This window comes from Carassius auratus, chromosome 25 (assembly GCF_003368295.1).
Source record: "Carassius auratus strain Wakin chromosome 25, ASM336829v1, whole genome shotgun sequence".
NCBI classification, from domain to species: Eukaryota; Metazoa; Chordata; class Actinopteri; order Cypriniformes; family Cyprinidae; genus Carassius; species Carassius auratus.
Genome location: NC_039267.1, coordinates 2,112,509 through 2,129,772, shown reverse-complemented (window position 1 = coordinate 2,129,772; position 17,264 = coordinate 2,112,509).

Genomic DNA, 17,264 nt, shown 5'->3' with positions numbered 1-17,264 from the left:
ATTATTGATTCTCCTCTATGCCACGCTTTCTGAAACGCATTGATTTTTACAAATCTCATTGGTCTGAAAAGTGACGTGTGCTCTGATTGGCCAGCTATCCAGTGCATTGTGATTGGACGAATGCCTCAAGCGTGTGACGGAAATGTTACGCCCCTCACCATACTGTGATGATGATAGTGTGTGTGCTGCGATGAGTCAAAACCAGTAAAACCCACTACAAACAAGGCATTTGTTGCATCCAGGGAAGAAAAATGCTGGTGCATAAAAAAAAAAAAAAAACCTTGTCTGCATTTGTGATCGGAGAAACGACAGACAACAAGCTCTACTGTACACTGCTCAAAACTCAGGTTTGAATCATCAGTGACAAACTATTTAAAAATGTAAACGTACTTACAGACTGTGAGTCAGAAGCGTCAGACTGTCCTCGCAAAGATGGAGCTGCCTCACTTTATAGAAACAGACACCGGTTTCAGGAGTTCGTCTTGCAGATTATAACACGAGAAGAAATTTAATACTGCTGTGAACACTCACACTATACATTTTGCTTTGTTTTGAACTTTGACCCTGACATTTCAGCGTCCCACAGAGGGTTCATTTGATAAGAACAGAGTAAGCAAGAGAAGGTCGGTGTGGAGAAAACCATATTAAGAGGCCTTGATAAATCTATACCTCGAGTGCTCAGAACAATCTCCTCAGACTGATCTTAAGTCAGGGCTAAAGGGCAGCTTCTCAGGAGCACTACAGAGCAGGAGCTTGAGGGACTAGTCAGTGAAGCTGATCAAGGCTTAACTTATTCTGTGGGAATCAGAGGGGAGTCAGACTGAATCGCTGACCCCTGATTAGACACAAATCACTCCCTCCGGCACTGGCCACTCATTGATTATAATGAAGCTCTTCAGGCCGTTACCCAGGATTCCCTCTCATGCTCGTCAAAGTGACAGATCTGTTCTGATATCAGCTTTACTGAAGCGCCTCATTGTAATCTCAGGAGGTATCATACTGTATTTGTCAATTAACTTTTCTGTCTTTGTTTCCAGTGTTTTTAGTAATCATTTTGGATTTTATGTCTCTTTATTATGTCTTTGAGTTTAGAAATGTAGATTTTTGCTCTATTTGAGTGAAAATATCTTGCAAAGTTTTAAAGGTGCTCTATAGGATTGACGCTGAGTGGTTCAACTAGGTATTGCAGTCCAACTTCTAAAATATTGGAGAGGTTTTTTCCCCTCTTCCTCAGACCTGACGCACACGCAGGTTGCCAGATTGAACACCCCAACAGGAACGAGTGCACTTGACAATTAATGAAATTAAATATGCTGCATTTTTCGCCATCTGAAACCCCGGGGTGCCGAAATACAATTGGGTAAATTGGTAGTGGGCGGGCTTCACAAACCAAAACAGAGACCGATATTCTGGTCCAGAACGCACATTTTCAAAAGAGAACAACTGACTGTAGCATTTGTTTTGCATATAAAGATGTATGTTAGCTGACCATGTGTCTTGCATTGGTTTGAATGAAAATGCAAATTCATTCTTTGACACAAAGTGTCACTGGTAACGCTGTACACAAAGGCATTACAGACATGATGAAATTAAATTGACCAATGGGATCAATCACTGTGGATTAGCGTCACGCAAAGAAGGGGTTTGGAAAAAATGAATCGAGCAAGTCATTTGGGAGTCATTGAGCAAATACAGTATGAGAAGACAATCAAGTGTATTTCGACCTTGCATGCATGTCAACCTGTTGTTGGGGACTCCCCAAACTGAAATATGAACCTTTCATTACCCATAGTGGCACTTTTATTCAATTTAACTTAGTTTTGGCTTGATTTCTGTCAGTATGAAAAATTAATCAAGAACCTTTTCAGAATAACACTTTTTTTTTTTTTCTTCTTCGCAATGGAAATGGAAAGTTCATGTTGAATGTATTGGATTATAGGATACAATATTTCACAGAGTGTTTTGGACTGCACATTTTGGCACATGTAGTAGATCATCTTGATATCCTATTGATACGTGGCACAGTATTCTACAGAAATAGTGTGAGAAGTGTATTACACTGAACACAAACATCCTGTTGTAAATCATACCTGCAGTCCATTGAGGTCAGTGTATCTATAAGAGCCACAGAAAGACAAATAGAGAAGCTTTATGGAAATATAATAAGTGAATGAATACATGAAGTCTTTAAATGGGTTTGCTAATGCTTTCTTTGTGATGTAGAGGAAAGGGAGCTTTTATGGACTGTGTTTACATTTGCCTGTTCGGACGTTTGACTAGAATTGACATAAATGGTGTGAAGCACATTCAGGCTGTAGAGTCAGTGTTTTCATCCAGGCCTTGGCCCTTCTCACGGATGTACAAACACTGCTTGGCTTGGCTAACTCGTCTCACGTTTGAAAAGACACGGACACACGCTGCAGCTAAATAAACAGCCTTCAGGCTTTCTTGTTGGATTTCTGAAAATCTTCAAAGGGTCTTTAGCTTGCGATACAAAAGGGACGTGTGACAAAAGCAGCGCTTGTTTCCTATGCGGGTCTGTGCGTGTTAGAGTCGGTCAGGTGTTGAGCTTTGTGTTTTAGCTCTTCGGTGTCTCTGATGTGATCTTCAATGGACCCCGCGGATCATACAGGTGTATCTGAACACAATCGCATTCAGCTCAATGAGATCCAAGCAGTTCAGACTTCAGCAAGGAGGAAGTATTATTAGGAACCTTTGTTCTTATTAAAGCAATAGGACATGCACTCATAATTTCTAATGCTACAGTATTTATATTTTAGCAAGTTATTTTACTACAAGTTTCCTTTCAGCCATGAAGTAAAGGAAGATGTTTTGTCCGGAGTTTGGCTTCGAATTCTGATGATAATTTGGGAAATCTGACTATATTGGCTAGTTTTGCAGATACTGATAACTAAACTGTAAAATCTGGCCAATAACCAATTAATTGGTTGGTACTTTCGCAGATACTGATCTAGCTTAGATTGAACTTCCGATGAAAATATGTGCTGATACTAATAAGTGATAACTAGGCCCTAAGTAAGTAAAATCTGGCAAATAACTAATAATCAACCAATAAATTTGCTGACAGGCTACTGATTATTAAGTTGTAAAATGTGGCTGATACAAATGATTCGCGAATCTGCTCCAAACTCCCGAACTGACTCAAATGATTCGCGAACCCACTACGAACTCCCGAACTGATTCAAATGATTTGCGATTCCCAAACTGACTCAAATGATTCGCGAATACGCTACGAACTTCCAAACTGATTTAAATGATTTGCGATCCCCAAACTGACTCAAATGATTCGCGAACCCGCTTTGAACTCCCGAACTGACTCAAATGATTTGCGATTCCCAAACTGACTCAAATGATTCGCGAACCCGCTTTGAACTCCCGAACTGACTCAAATGATTTGCGATTCCCAAACTGACTCAAATGATTCGCGAACCCGCTTTGAACTCCCGAACTGACTCAAATGATTCGCGAACCCACTACGAACTCCCGAACTGATTCAAATGATTTGCGATTCCCAAACTGACTCAAATGATTCGCGAACCCGCTTTGAACTCCCGAACTGATTCAAATGATTCGCGATCCCCAAACTGACTCAAATGATTCGCGAACCCGCTTTGAACTCCCGAAATGACTCAAATGATTCGCGAATACGCTACGAACTTCCAAATTGATTCAAATGATTTGAGATCCCCAAACTGACTCAAATGATTCGCGAACCCGCTTTGAACTCCCGAACTGACTCAAATGATTCGCGAACCCGCTACGAACTCCCGAACTGATTCAAATGATTCGCGATCCGCTCCGAAATCCCGGACTGACTAAAATGATTCACGAACCTGTGTTATTTTTCACTTTCTTTTCTTCATGTTTTGCTTTGGCATTCACTCTATAACATTCTAGTAGAGCTCCTGGGAGGCAAACGTATTTTCTTCATTCATGCATAAACCTAATTGTAGCTATGTTCAATTATATTATTGAAAGGCATCAATCTGCAAATCAAAACTATTCTTTATTTATTTTGCAATCTGTTATTATTACAGTTTTTTTTTTTTTTTAGGATTTTGTTTTAGGCAAAAATAATCTTTAAAATACAATATGAGTTTTATATTAGTTTGATTTTGTCAACTCTCTTTGTCTGAGTTGCAAGGTGTCAGGTCCAGTGTTGGGAAGGTTACTTTGGAAATGTTATAGGTTACAGATTACAAAATACCTTATTTAAAATGTAATATCTAGTGTCACTGTTTCAAGTGACTTTAAGTAATGTAACTGATTTGATTACTTTTTGATTACTTTTCTAAATTTCTATTATTTTCAAATTTTTATTATTTTGAATCCTATAAAGTAGGCAGGGTTAATGTTACAGTGGTACTCAACACTGATTACTCTTAGATTTCAGAATCCTTCTTCACTTGAATTAAGATTGTAAAGTACAACCACCTCAAAATAGGACTTTAGCAGCTCTTTTTACTTTGCAATCTTTTTTAGGTTAAATACAGATTTAAAATCATAAGTTATCTATAGTTAATGATACTGTTTTTTAAATCAAATCTTTGCATAGCTATGACAGGAAACACTGGCATCTAACAATGCCTTGGAAAAAAGGCAGTTAATCTAAAAATAAAATAAAATAAATAAATATTAATTTACATAAACCAAAATAGGAAATGAAACAGTTATGGAATAAGCATGTGTCATATTCTGTGTCTTCTAGAAACATTGGTGTCTCATATTTTAAATATGTATAAGTGTGAAAATATTCACTGTAACTCCCTTTGTAATCATTAACAATATCATAATTAACTGTAATTTAATTACAGTTTACATTACATTAACAGATTACAGCTACATTTATTTTGCAATTAAATACGTAATTTAGTTACATGTAACTAGTTATTGTCCAACACTGGTCAGGTCTGATGATAAAAGATAAAGGACTGAATTTTTCAAGTGTTGGATTGGAAATGGCAAATGAGGGATGGAACAGGGACGTTCACAAACTGTATCTAACGAATGTCCTCCGAAAGTCCGCCAGCGAGCGTCAAAAAGCGGACCAAATCCAGACGTCCTCCGAATGTCCGCCAGTGAACGCTATAAAGCGGACATACTGCGGAACTAATCGGATGTTCAGAACGTCCGGGGGACGTCCCCTGTTTGCTGGGGAACTGACTCAAATGATTCGCGATCTCCAAACTGACTCAAATGATTCACGATCCTGCTACGAACTCCCGAACTGATTCAAATGATTCGCGAACCCGCTTTGTACTCCGGAACTGACTCAAATGATTCGCGATCCCGCTACGAACTCCTGAACTGATTCAAATGATTTGCGATTCCCAAACTGACTCAAATGATTCGCAAACCCGCTCCGAACTCTCGAATTGATTCAAATGATTCGCAAACCTGCTCCGAACAAAAAAAGGTCTGCAGGATGTCCTCTAAATGGCCTCTGCGAACATCCCCCGGACATCAGCGTGTAGGGTCCGCTTGACGTCGAGCGGATGTTTGCAAAATCGTTCACCGGACATTCATGGGGACGTTCACAGGACGTGCAGCGGCCATTCAGGACGTGTAGGGGATTTTCGCTTTAAATCCTCTAAATGTCATTTTATTTTACTTTTAAACTAATCAAAGACAAAAGACACGCTGTATGAGGCAAAATATGTTTATTTTAATTGAACAATCATAAAGTTGCAGGGATATTTTAGTGTGTGTGTGTGCGTGTTTTGGTGGATAGTGTGTCCGCGTGTCTCTGGTTGTCAGCTGTGGTTAGTCAATGGCATTTCTTCGCATTGTTTTCTAACCTAAAACAACAAAATGAACATATTCAGTAGTGTCATGACTTTATATGTCTAGGACTATCGTTTATCCATTGACAAAATATTTGTAAAGACCGAAATTTAGCGGACATATGCCTTTTTTGCCGCATATAGGCGTCTCAGTGTGTATTTTTACCATATGGAAATTAAATATTTAGGTTCAATATCTGCCAATATTATATACGTTTAATCATTTCAGCTTTACAAGCTAACTTTAGCTTAGAAAGTGTTCACATAGCCTAACGTCAGCAGTCACGTGGGACAATTTCAGAAAAGGTTCAAAGCTGCGGTAGGTAACTTTTGACGCTCTAGCGGTTAATAAACAGAACTGCTTGCGTCTTGCGGAAGAACATCGGAGCCGGAACTACTTCTCTCTGTTTATGTCTATGAAGAATCACAAAGATTCAGGACAAGCCAAAAACACGGTTTGGAAAATGGATTCATGGTGTACTCACTTATTATATAAATTTTTCTACATTTTGAACACAAACAAAGTTACGGACCGCAGCTCTGATTGGTTATTTTTTACCGGGAGCGATGGAGTTTCTGCAAATGGCAATTCGCTTGTTAAGTCTGACGTCACATAGCAGCACTTCCGTGTCCAAACGCTCTATCAGTTACCACGAGAAAACAACAAAAGGTGCTAATATAAACTCATAATGTGATAGAATACTAGCGAAAAAGTTATAATCTTAACCTTTAACTCCATACCGAAGTCCCAGATAAGCAGACAATGAAAATATAAATATAAAAAAAAAATATATATAAATTATTTGTGTTTGGGGCGCTGTGAGCACGGAGACTGTAGTGTATACCGTAAGTTTGAAAGCATTTCGCTTAAATGATTAATATGAATAAACAGTGCTCATAAACGGCTGCTGAGGTAGTATTCTCAAGTTAAGGGAGTTGAGGCTTGGACCCGGAAACAGCGCTTCTTACGTCATCACTTAACAACCGAATAGGACACTGGGAGGAGCCAGAGGAGCTTGATTTTTTTCACAGATTATCTGTCTCATATTCTACTGTCAGGACATAATGACAGGTTTAATAAATATGTAAAAAATATTTTTTTACAAAAGTTCCCTACAGCAACTTTAAAAAGGTAAACTTCATCAAATATAAGCATTAGGAGATAAACAGTAGTTACGGTAGCTATAATGTCTAATAATATAAAAGAATAAATACCTTTTCGACCAAACAAAAGCGAAAACTCAAGGCCAAATCACCGGATGACCGTTAACTTTCACTAGCGGCTGAGCGTTGCTATGGATACATGCTGCATGCCCTAAAGTGAGGTCATTCGGTCATGTGCTCATTTGATCGACAGCTGCTTGGATCATATCTCCAGTGTGGCTATATTACTTTTTATTAGAGCTCCATGTAGTATAGCAGTCTTAAATGCAATAACTAAAATAATTTATTTCCTAAATAACTTTTCTTGTCGGCTTACCAACAGTTTATACAATACAAGTTTATTTATATAGCCTAGCACAAATAAAAACGTAAATGAAAATAATTAATTTATTTGTCTTACCTGTGTTATTTTTCACTTTTTTTCTTCAGGTTTTCCTTGGCATTCACTCTATAACATTCTAGAGCTCCTGGGATGCAAACGTATTTTCTTCATTCATGCATAAACCTAATTACAGCTATGTTCAATTATATTATTGAAAGGCATCATGATTTTGATGTTTAAATGCTGAAAACAGACTCCTGATTTAATGACATTTTTCATTACATAAGTTGACTCCTATTTTCTTTTTCCAGAAATGAAAATTATTAATTTAACATTAACTTTATTTTACAATGTATTCAAATCTATATAGTATGATTAGCGATCCCGCTCCAAACTCCCAAACTGATTCAAATGATTCGCGACCCCCAAACTGACTTAAATGATTCGCGATCCCGCTATGAACTCTCAAACTGATTCAAATGATTCGCGAACCCCGCTACGAACTCCAGAACTGACTCAAATGATTCGCGAACCCGCTTTGAACTCCCAAACTGACTCAAATGATTTGCGATCCCCAAACTGACTCAAATGATTCGCGATTCCGCTACGAACTCCCGAACTGATTCAAATGATTCGCGAACCCGCTACGAACTCCCGAACTGACTCAAATGATTCGCGATCACCAAACTGACTCAAATGATTCACGAACCCGCTACGAACTCCCGAACTGATTCAAATGATTCGCGAACTCGCTACGAACTCCCGAACTGACTCAAATGATTCGCGATCACCAAACTGACTCAAATGATTCGCGAAACCACTTTGAACTCCCGAAATGATTCAAATGATTCGCGATCCCCAAACTGACTCAAATGATTCGCGATTCCGCTACGAACTCCCGAACTGATTCAAATGATTCGCGAACCCGCTACGAACTCCCGAACTGACTCAAATGATTCGCGATCACCAAACTGACTCAAATGATTCACGAACCCGCTACGAACTCCCGAACTGATTCAAATGATTCGCGAACCCGCTACGAACTCCCAACTATCAATCTGCAAATCAAAAAAAATTTTTTTATTTTGCAATCTGTAATTATTACAGTTTTATTTTTATTTATTTTTTTTTAGGCAAAAATACCCTTTAAAATCCAATATGAGTTTATATTAGTTTGATTTTGTCAACTCTATTTGTCTTAGTTGCAAGGTGTCAGTGTTGGGCATTTTTGGTCATTTTACTTTAAAAAAGTAATAAGTGACAGTTAATAATAACTTCTCCTAAAATTAACTGAGTTAGTAACTCAGTTACCACATTGTAAAAGTAATTAGTTACTCAGCAAAATAACTGTGACATTATTTTTTATGTTCTATAACGCTATTACGTCCTATAACATATTTAATATATAAGATGTTTATATCAACTGATTGAAGAATAAAAACACTATAAGCATTTTAGAAAATGTTGTTTTTATTTGAACTCAATAGATTGCAGCCTGCCATATGATATGCATAGAAATAAAACATGTAAAAAATAAATATTGAAAATAAAATTCAAGGGCAAATTTAAGACAAACAAATTTAAACTTGGGTAAAAAGAAACAAATGGAAACCTGGCCATTAGTGCAAATCTCTGTAACTGTATATTAGGCCTAACAATGAACATAACACTATCCAACTCTTAAATAGAATAGAGCGTCTGGCGCAAATGATTTCAATGTTAAGTCAATGCAAAGACGCGAATAGACAACCTCCGAAAATCAGCAAAACACATTTTTAAATAGATGCTGTCTTAATAAATAAACCGCATATTTGAGTTTAAAACAACTACATTCTAGCATGAAATACTTTTAAAACTAGATATATTCACGCAAGTCATTTCTGGTTTGAACATAGCATGAAATGTTCATTACAGAGACATGTTAGCATTTGTTGATGTGAAGTGAAGTGAAGTGAAAGTGACATTCAGCCAAGTATGGTGACCCATACTCAGAATTTGTGCTCTGCATTTAACCCATCCGAAATGCACACACACAGAGCAGTGAACACACACACACACACTGTGAGCACATACCCAGAGCAGTGGGCAGCCATTTATGCTGCGGCGCCCGGGGAGCAGTTGGGGGTTCGATGCCTTACTCAAGGGCACCTAAGTCATGGTATTGAAGGTGGAGAGAGAGCTGTTCATGCACTACCGCCACCCACAATTCCGTCCGGCCCGAGACTCGAACTCACAACCCTTCGATTGGGAGTCCAACCCTCTAACCATTAGGCCACGACTTCCCATGTGCGGTGGTTCATAAGATTTGAGTTGCTTGAGGCAGACGTGGATAAAGTCTTTTTTTCCTGGGCATAGCGTGCATGTTACAGAAACATTCTCGCGATTAATTCCCGGTACTTCCAGTTCGAGAACACTATTATCGCTGACACCTGCTTGGTAGTCAGAGTGTGCAGTGAGACAGCGTGAGCAGGGCACCGCCCACCCAGCCAATCATCATCGGATTTGCAACGGCGTCAGGCAGCTGATGACACCTTGCGCTTTATTCAACCAAATTGTATTAACGCGACACTTTACATTCTCAGTAAATATAACAGCATTGCAATGATGGGATAAGTCAGTGGTTCCCAAACTTTTTTCAGCATGCACCCCTTTCTAGTGTTTGGCACCTGTCAAGCACCCCCCAACACCTTACTCTGGTTAGATTTCACATTTTTAATTGCAATAACTAAATACAAATATTCACTGTAAATTAGGAAACATAATAATAATAAAAGATCACTTCCTTTTTTGTGAGATGGATGGGCCTGCATGTTTGCACACAGATCATATACATTAAATATATGATATACATATAAATATTTAATTTAAGTGCCCGTTTTTAACCTGGATTCACGAAACATTCTTAAGAAGAAATTTCTTCTCAACTTCCCTTTTTCTTATTTTTTAATTTTAGAAAAAACTTAAGGATATTTTGTATTCCCAAAAAAATTCATCTAAAGAATATTCTTATCTTTTCTTAAGATTGTTGAAGATAATCTTCTTAAATTTAGGACAGCCCCAGACTTGTCTTAAGTCCAAATAATAATAATTATTTAATGAATTTATTGGGTTATTTGAAATTAATTGTTATATTTGAACATTACAGCAACAGCTACATATAATACATAGGAGGACTAGAGATGTGCATACGTTTTCTGAAGGGACAGCGATGACTGTTAATGTAAACATGATCGCTCATGATTAGCCTCCGTGTGACGCTGCTTTTTGCTGACTTCAAAACTCAATAGCAAACCTGAAACGAGTCAGGGTTAATTTTAGCTTATTAATACATCATCTTTGGCAATATTCGGTGCATATGAGTGCGCAGGATGCATTTGCTGTAGAAGCGCAGACTAAAATACCGGAAGCATTCACTCAGATGAAAGTGCAAAAACACGACACAAAAATTAATGAAACATATTGCTGCAGCTTAAGACAGGCTATTTTAAAAGTAACTGTTCAAAAACAGTCCGCATTAAAACATGAAGCTGAGCGCCATTCAAAGTCGCAACAAAAATATACAGTCTTGTGCGTGCTTATGATTATGATTATTAGGGTAATCTACAGGAGTGAGTTTAGCAGCAACATGTATTTATTCAGATAACGGCTGTTAATTTCTTCTTAAGAAAAAAAATTAAGATGTTCTTAGGAATATATTTGAGAACGTTTTAATATTTTAATTTCTTTCTTAAGAAGATTTTTGTGAATCCGGCCCCAGGTGTCCATTCTGTTGAATGTAGTAAGAGAAAAAATGAACGAATTATCAGTTAGCACCTAATATGAACTAAAAGAACAGGGCGGGGCTATTGTGACACAAACGTGCTTGTAAAATGAAATTATATCAATTGTAATTTATATAGTAATGTAGTGTGTAATGTGAAATGTGAAATTTTATTTCTCAATAAAACCTTTGCATGTAAAGTTTACCTCAGTTAAATACATAAAAATAATAAAGAGCGATCTTTTTCCCCGCCATTACAAACATTCTCTTGCGCACCCCTGGTGGTCAGTCTGCGCACCACTAGGGGTGCACGCACCCCAGTTTGGGAACCACTGGGATAAGTAATTAATTAGATTACTCCGTTACTGAAAATTTTACTCCGTTAGTAATGCCGTTATACTTAAACGCCGTTACTCCCAACCAGTGCCGTCGTTCCCTACACGCAGAGTACGCAATCTGCGTAGGGCACCAACTCCCAGAGGGGGCACCATCCCCGCCATTCTCCCATCCGCGCGCTCGCACCTCATGTTTTCGGCTGAATGTTCATAATTGATGGATGAATATCTATGCCCGGGTAAAGGACATCAGCAATCCGGCGCAGAGAAAAGAAAACTAAAGAAAGTAAAAAAATAAATAAAAAAAAACAACCAAACAAAAAAACAGGCATAAAGTTGGTTAGACGTTGGACGTTCGAGATTGTCTCAAATTTAGGGACCGTCTCTAAAGTTACGTGATATCGGTATACATTTTTCTAACGTCAGTAGCATTTGAGGAGAATGACTTACAGTCATAAAAATAACTGTAATTGTTCATCTAGGTGACAGCTATAATGCACAATTGAATTGAATGTTTGATATTTATTAAAATAAACTGTAAATCATATGTAAATTATGCAACTTTTTCACATGGGCTCAAACGCAAATTTGAAGCTTAATAGCATTTGAGGAGAAAGACTTGCAGTCATAAAAACAACTGTAATGTGTTAATTTAGGTGTCAGCTACAATTCACACCTAATACATTATTAATATATATTAAAATAAATTATAAATCATTTAGGTAAAAACAAGGTCCGTTTATCACTTTCCGGCACATTCCTGTGAAAGTTTTTTTTCTTTTTTCAGGTTCCCTTACAAAATTACCCATGGTTTTAATTATAACACCACAAATCATCCTTAATATTTTTTTGATGTTGTTGTTGCTATAAAAACAGACCTATGCCATCAATAGCTTTAAAAATGACTTAAAATGAATTATATAAAAAACAATGAGGCAATAATTATTGGTTAATAATAACACTATTTAGTATTTGCCTACTTTATGTATTTTAACAATCAATGTATGTACGTTATTACAAATGCCTGCAAAGGGAGCCAAATGTCTTGTAATTGCTGCTGTTACACTTACTGGACAATCAAATCCTTGTTTAGGCTGCTGACCAAACATTTAATTCAAATATTCATTTAATCTTTCATTTTTGGCCACCTTTTTACTATAGATGACACACCCTTTATAATTTCTTCAACAAAAAATGTGCATATCACAACCCTTACAAGAATAAACCATGGTTTTATCATAGTAAAACTGCTCAATTTCCTTTTGCATGATTTCCTTATGCTTGAGACTATAAAATAAATTAGAGTCATAATAAAGTTATAGCCATAGGTAAATGTTGAGAGCTATATGTAATTTGTAAATGATACAATTTATTCATTTACTTTTTTATTTGATTAAAGTTCTATTTTCACCCCTATACTGGGTGTTTTTTTCTTCCCATCATCATATTTGAGGAAGGGGGGCACAACAATACAATCCTGCTTAGGGCACACATTTGGCCAGCAGTGGCCCTGCTCCCAACACTGGTGTTGGGAAGGTTACTTTGGAAATGTTATAGGTTACAGATTACAAATTACCTTATATAAAATGTAATCTAGTGTTTGTACGCGAACACGCTTTGAACTCCCGAACTGATTCAAATGATTTGCGATCCCCAAACTGACTCAAATGATTTGCAATCCCGCTACGAACTCTCGAACTGATTCAAAAGATTCGCGAACCTGCTTTGAACTCCCGAACTGATTCAAATGATTCGCGAAGCCGCTCCGAACTCCCGAACTGATTCAAATGATTTGCGATCCCCAAACTGACTGAAATGATTCGCGAACCCGCTACGAACCAGAGTTGGGTATAACGAGTTACAAAGTAACTGTATTCTAATTACTTTTCGTGATAACGCAGTAATGTAACTCATTACATTTAAAATAAATGTAATTTGATTACAGTTACTGATGTCAATAAAATTAAGTTACTTGCGTTACAAATGTATTGGTAAGAAAAAATATTAAAGTAAATAAGCTAAAATGCATTTCTAATCATGTTTTATGGCGGTCAGTCAGTTATATATGGCGGTACAGTTTGCTTCTCCACATATCAGCTGACATTTAATAAAAGAATAATGCCAACATTAGCGTAAATACTCAGTCCACATTATGCATTTAAGCCTTAATGAATATATAGTTATCATTTGAAAAAACTTTACTCACAGAGATTAGGCTAGGTCTACATGTTTTTGTGGAGGAAAATGAATGAATCCACTGTAGATGTCTTCAATGTGTTCCTGCGCTCACTGATGGTGATTATTCACTCATTATTCTTATTATAAACACGGTCAAAACTTTTCCACACCTCAGAACTTTGCTTTAGCTGCTGGTGCAACCAAAACGTATTTTCACCAGAGGCAAGCCTCCGTTGCATCTACTCAGCATCAGCATCCATTTCACATCTTTGCTAATCGAAACACATCACATGACCGCTCATTTACCTCACGAACCGGAGCGCAAGCCAGAGCCCGCTAAAGATGATATAAATTAAGCCCCAACACAAGTTTTGTTTTACATCTATGTTTTTTTAATTGTTTAATAATTTTAAAATTAATAGTTTGGTCAAAATCTATTCCCCATTTTCATTTTCGAAACTTTTTTTGGTTGTTTTTTTTGGTTGTGCAATCGATTTTCGAACGAAAAGTGACAGCCCTATGCGGATATGGAGCATGAACATAAAAAAAAAACATTCGAGCGTTTGGAATATGTCTCCACAACCGCAGACATCTGGACTTGTAATAATAGAAGCTTCCTTGGAATGACGGCCCATATGTAGGCTAGTTAAGACGCACTGTATATACATTTAAAAAAGACTACAGTTTTCATTGTTAGGCAAATTTATGTTAAGAATGTTAAGTTATAGAAATGCATTGGATTTTTAATTCAAGTTGCTGTTTTCATATTTCTGTAATATTTTTCAGTCAATATTAAATTACGGAAAGTTTCACTTTGTTTGTAGTTTTTTTCCTTGTATGTTTAATAGGCTTTCAAAGTAACTTGAAAGTAAAGTAATTAGTAATCTGATTACTTTTTACATGCAGTAATCAGTAATGTAATCAAATTAAAATTTTAGAGCAGTAATTAGTAATATGTAGTGGATTACTTTTTTGAGTAACTTACCCAACACTGCTACGAACTCCCGAACTGATTCAAATGATTCGCGAACCCGCTTTGTACTCCCGAACTGATTCAAATGATTCGCGATCCCGAAACTGACTCAAATGATTCGCGATCCCGCTACGAACTCCCGAACTGACTCAAATGATTCGCGATCCCGAAACTGACTCAAATGATTCGCGATCCCGCTACGAACTACCGAACTGACTCAAATGATTCGCGATTCTCAAACTGACTCAAATGATTCGCGAACCCACTTTGAACTCCCGAACTGCTTTCCACGTCGAAACATCCACGAACATAACCAGGTGAGCAGATCACTCTCTAACTATTTGATTACTCTAGTCTTTTTCCACTCATCATCATCATCCACCAATCAGAACACACGGGAACTCTTTGACCACAGCTGCTGTGCTTCTAAAGCTCTTGCAGCAGCTCAACACTGGTTTTCTCTGAGGTGGTCGGATCACATCAGATTGTGGTTAATCTTGCAGATCATGACTTATATCTACTCTTCCTCTCCCTGCAGTTTGGTAATATAAAGATTCATCCTTTGAACTACCACCTCTTCTGTGGGTTTTATTGTTCTGGGTCTGAATGGGCTCCTAGAAGAAACATTTTCAGTCTCCAAGGTGAACGTTATGACAAAACACTCATTGGGGGTTCAATTGGGGTTCTATATAGAACCATAGGGTTCTTTACTCAACTCCAAAGAACCATTTATGCTAAAAAGGTTCTATAATGAGTAATGACAAGAATTAATTTTGTGATCATTCACATCAGGGGCGTAGCCATCTTTTCAGTCTGTACACACACACACACACACACACGCACACACACACACACACACACACACACACACACATATATATATAATATAATATAATATAATATAATATAATATAATATAATATAATATAATATAATATAATTTCTAGCTTTTAATTGGCTTAGAAATCTATAACTGCTGGACAATAACACATAATAATGATTTGTTTATACACTACAAACACTGTTTATTACATAACAAGGCAGAATAGTTTTAAAATATATTCAAATAGAAAACAGTTAGTAGACTATATAGATTACAGAAATGTTATATCGTAATGTTATATATATACAGAAATGTTATATTGTAATGTTATATATACGATATAACATTTCTGTAAATATATAACATTACATTTAAATAGGCTAGTAAACATATTTCAAAATTTCACTGATTTGCAGTACTTTGGATCAAATAAATGCAGGCTTGGTGAACATAAGTGACTTCTTTAAAAGACATTAACATGCTTACTGTTCAAAAACTGTTGACTGGTAGTGGATACTATAGGCAACTTTCATTTTTCTCTAATTTCTAGCTTTTAATTGGCTTAGAAATCTATGATTGCTGGACAATAACACATAATAATGATTTGTTTATACACTACAAACACTGTTTATCACATAATAAGGCAGAATAGTTTCTATACTGTTATAAATGCTATTGCACTGCAATTAGCACTGCATTGTTCATATACTTTATTTATCACCTGCTGGAGATTTTTTTTGGAAAAAACAAAACAAAACCGAAACCGATGTTTTGAAACCGGGTCACAGAGTGGATATATATTTGAAAACTCCGCCTTTGTGTTTCGTCTGGATGGCGAATCCGTACATTTTCTGAAAATATAACGTCATCAGCCCACGTCTCGCCCATAGTCAAACACCACTACATCACGTAACAGCAACAAAAACATGAACAAACACTGAACGATTGTATTTTTTATTAACTAACATTAACACGGATTAATAAATGTATTGTTCAATGTTCGCTTGTGTACCACGCGCAAGGTTGATCAGCAAATCCAAGTCTTCTTCTCGCGGCAAAAGCGACGCATGCGCTTTTCACTTGTAAAACTCAAGGGTGTATGGGTAATGTAGTCTCTGGTCTCAGTGGGACGAATAAGGAAGCTTGCATTGTGAAGGGCGCTCTGAAAAGCGGCAGCGCAGGCAAAAGATTAAAACCTCTATGAAAACAGATTTCCAAATGAGTGTACTGGTACACTAAAAGCACATTCTGGGGGCACGAAGAGGTGGAAGTGGCGGTACTGAGTACCGGTGCGTACCGGCCCACTTAAAGCACTGCCGATAACCGAATAATCGGCCGGGAGTTTTGGAGATACTTGTAAATATACTGTTAATTATAGCCAGTAATCATTGATCAGCCAATAGATTTGCAAATACTGATGATTTAATTGTAAAATATGGCCAATAACAGATTAAAAATTTGACTAAAAAGCCAATTATTTTGAATAAAACCAGTAATATCAAAAGAAAATGTTAAGCTTTCAGTTAAAATATGTGCTGACACTGATAACTTAGTTGTAAATTATGGCCAATGATCGATTAATTTGCCAATTATTTTGCAGATACTGATAATGTTGTAAAATCTGTCCAATAACCAATAATAAGCCAAAAGCCAATAATAAATAGCCAAAAGTTGTAAAATGTGGCCAGTAACTGATTATATAAGCTGTAAAATCTGGCTAGGGTTGCAAAAAGGTGGAAAATTTACAGTAAATTTCTGAAACATTCCATAAATTTGGGAAACATTCCTGGATTTTTCGGAATATTCCAGGGATTTTTATAAAGTTTCTGGAAATTTACCAGAAATGTTCTACCACTTTGCAACCAATTAATTGGTAGATAAAAGCAGTAATATCAAAAGAAAATG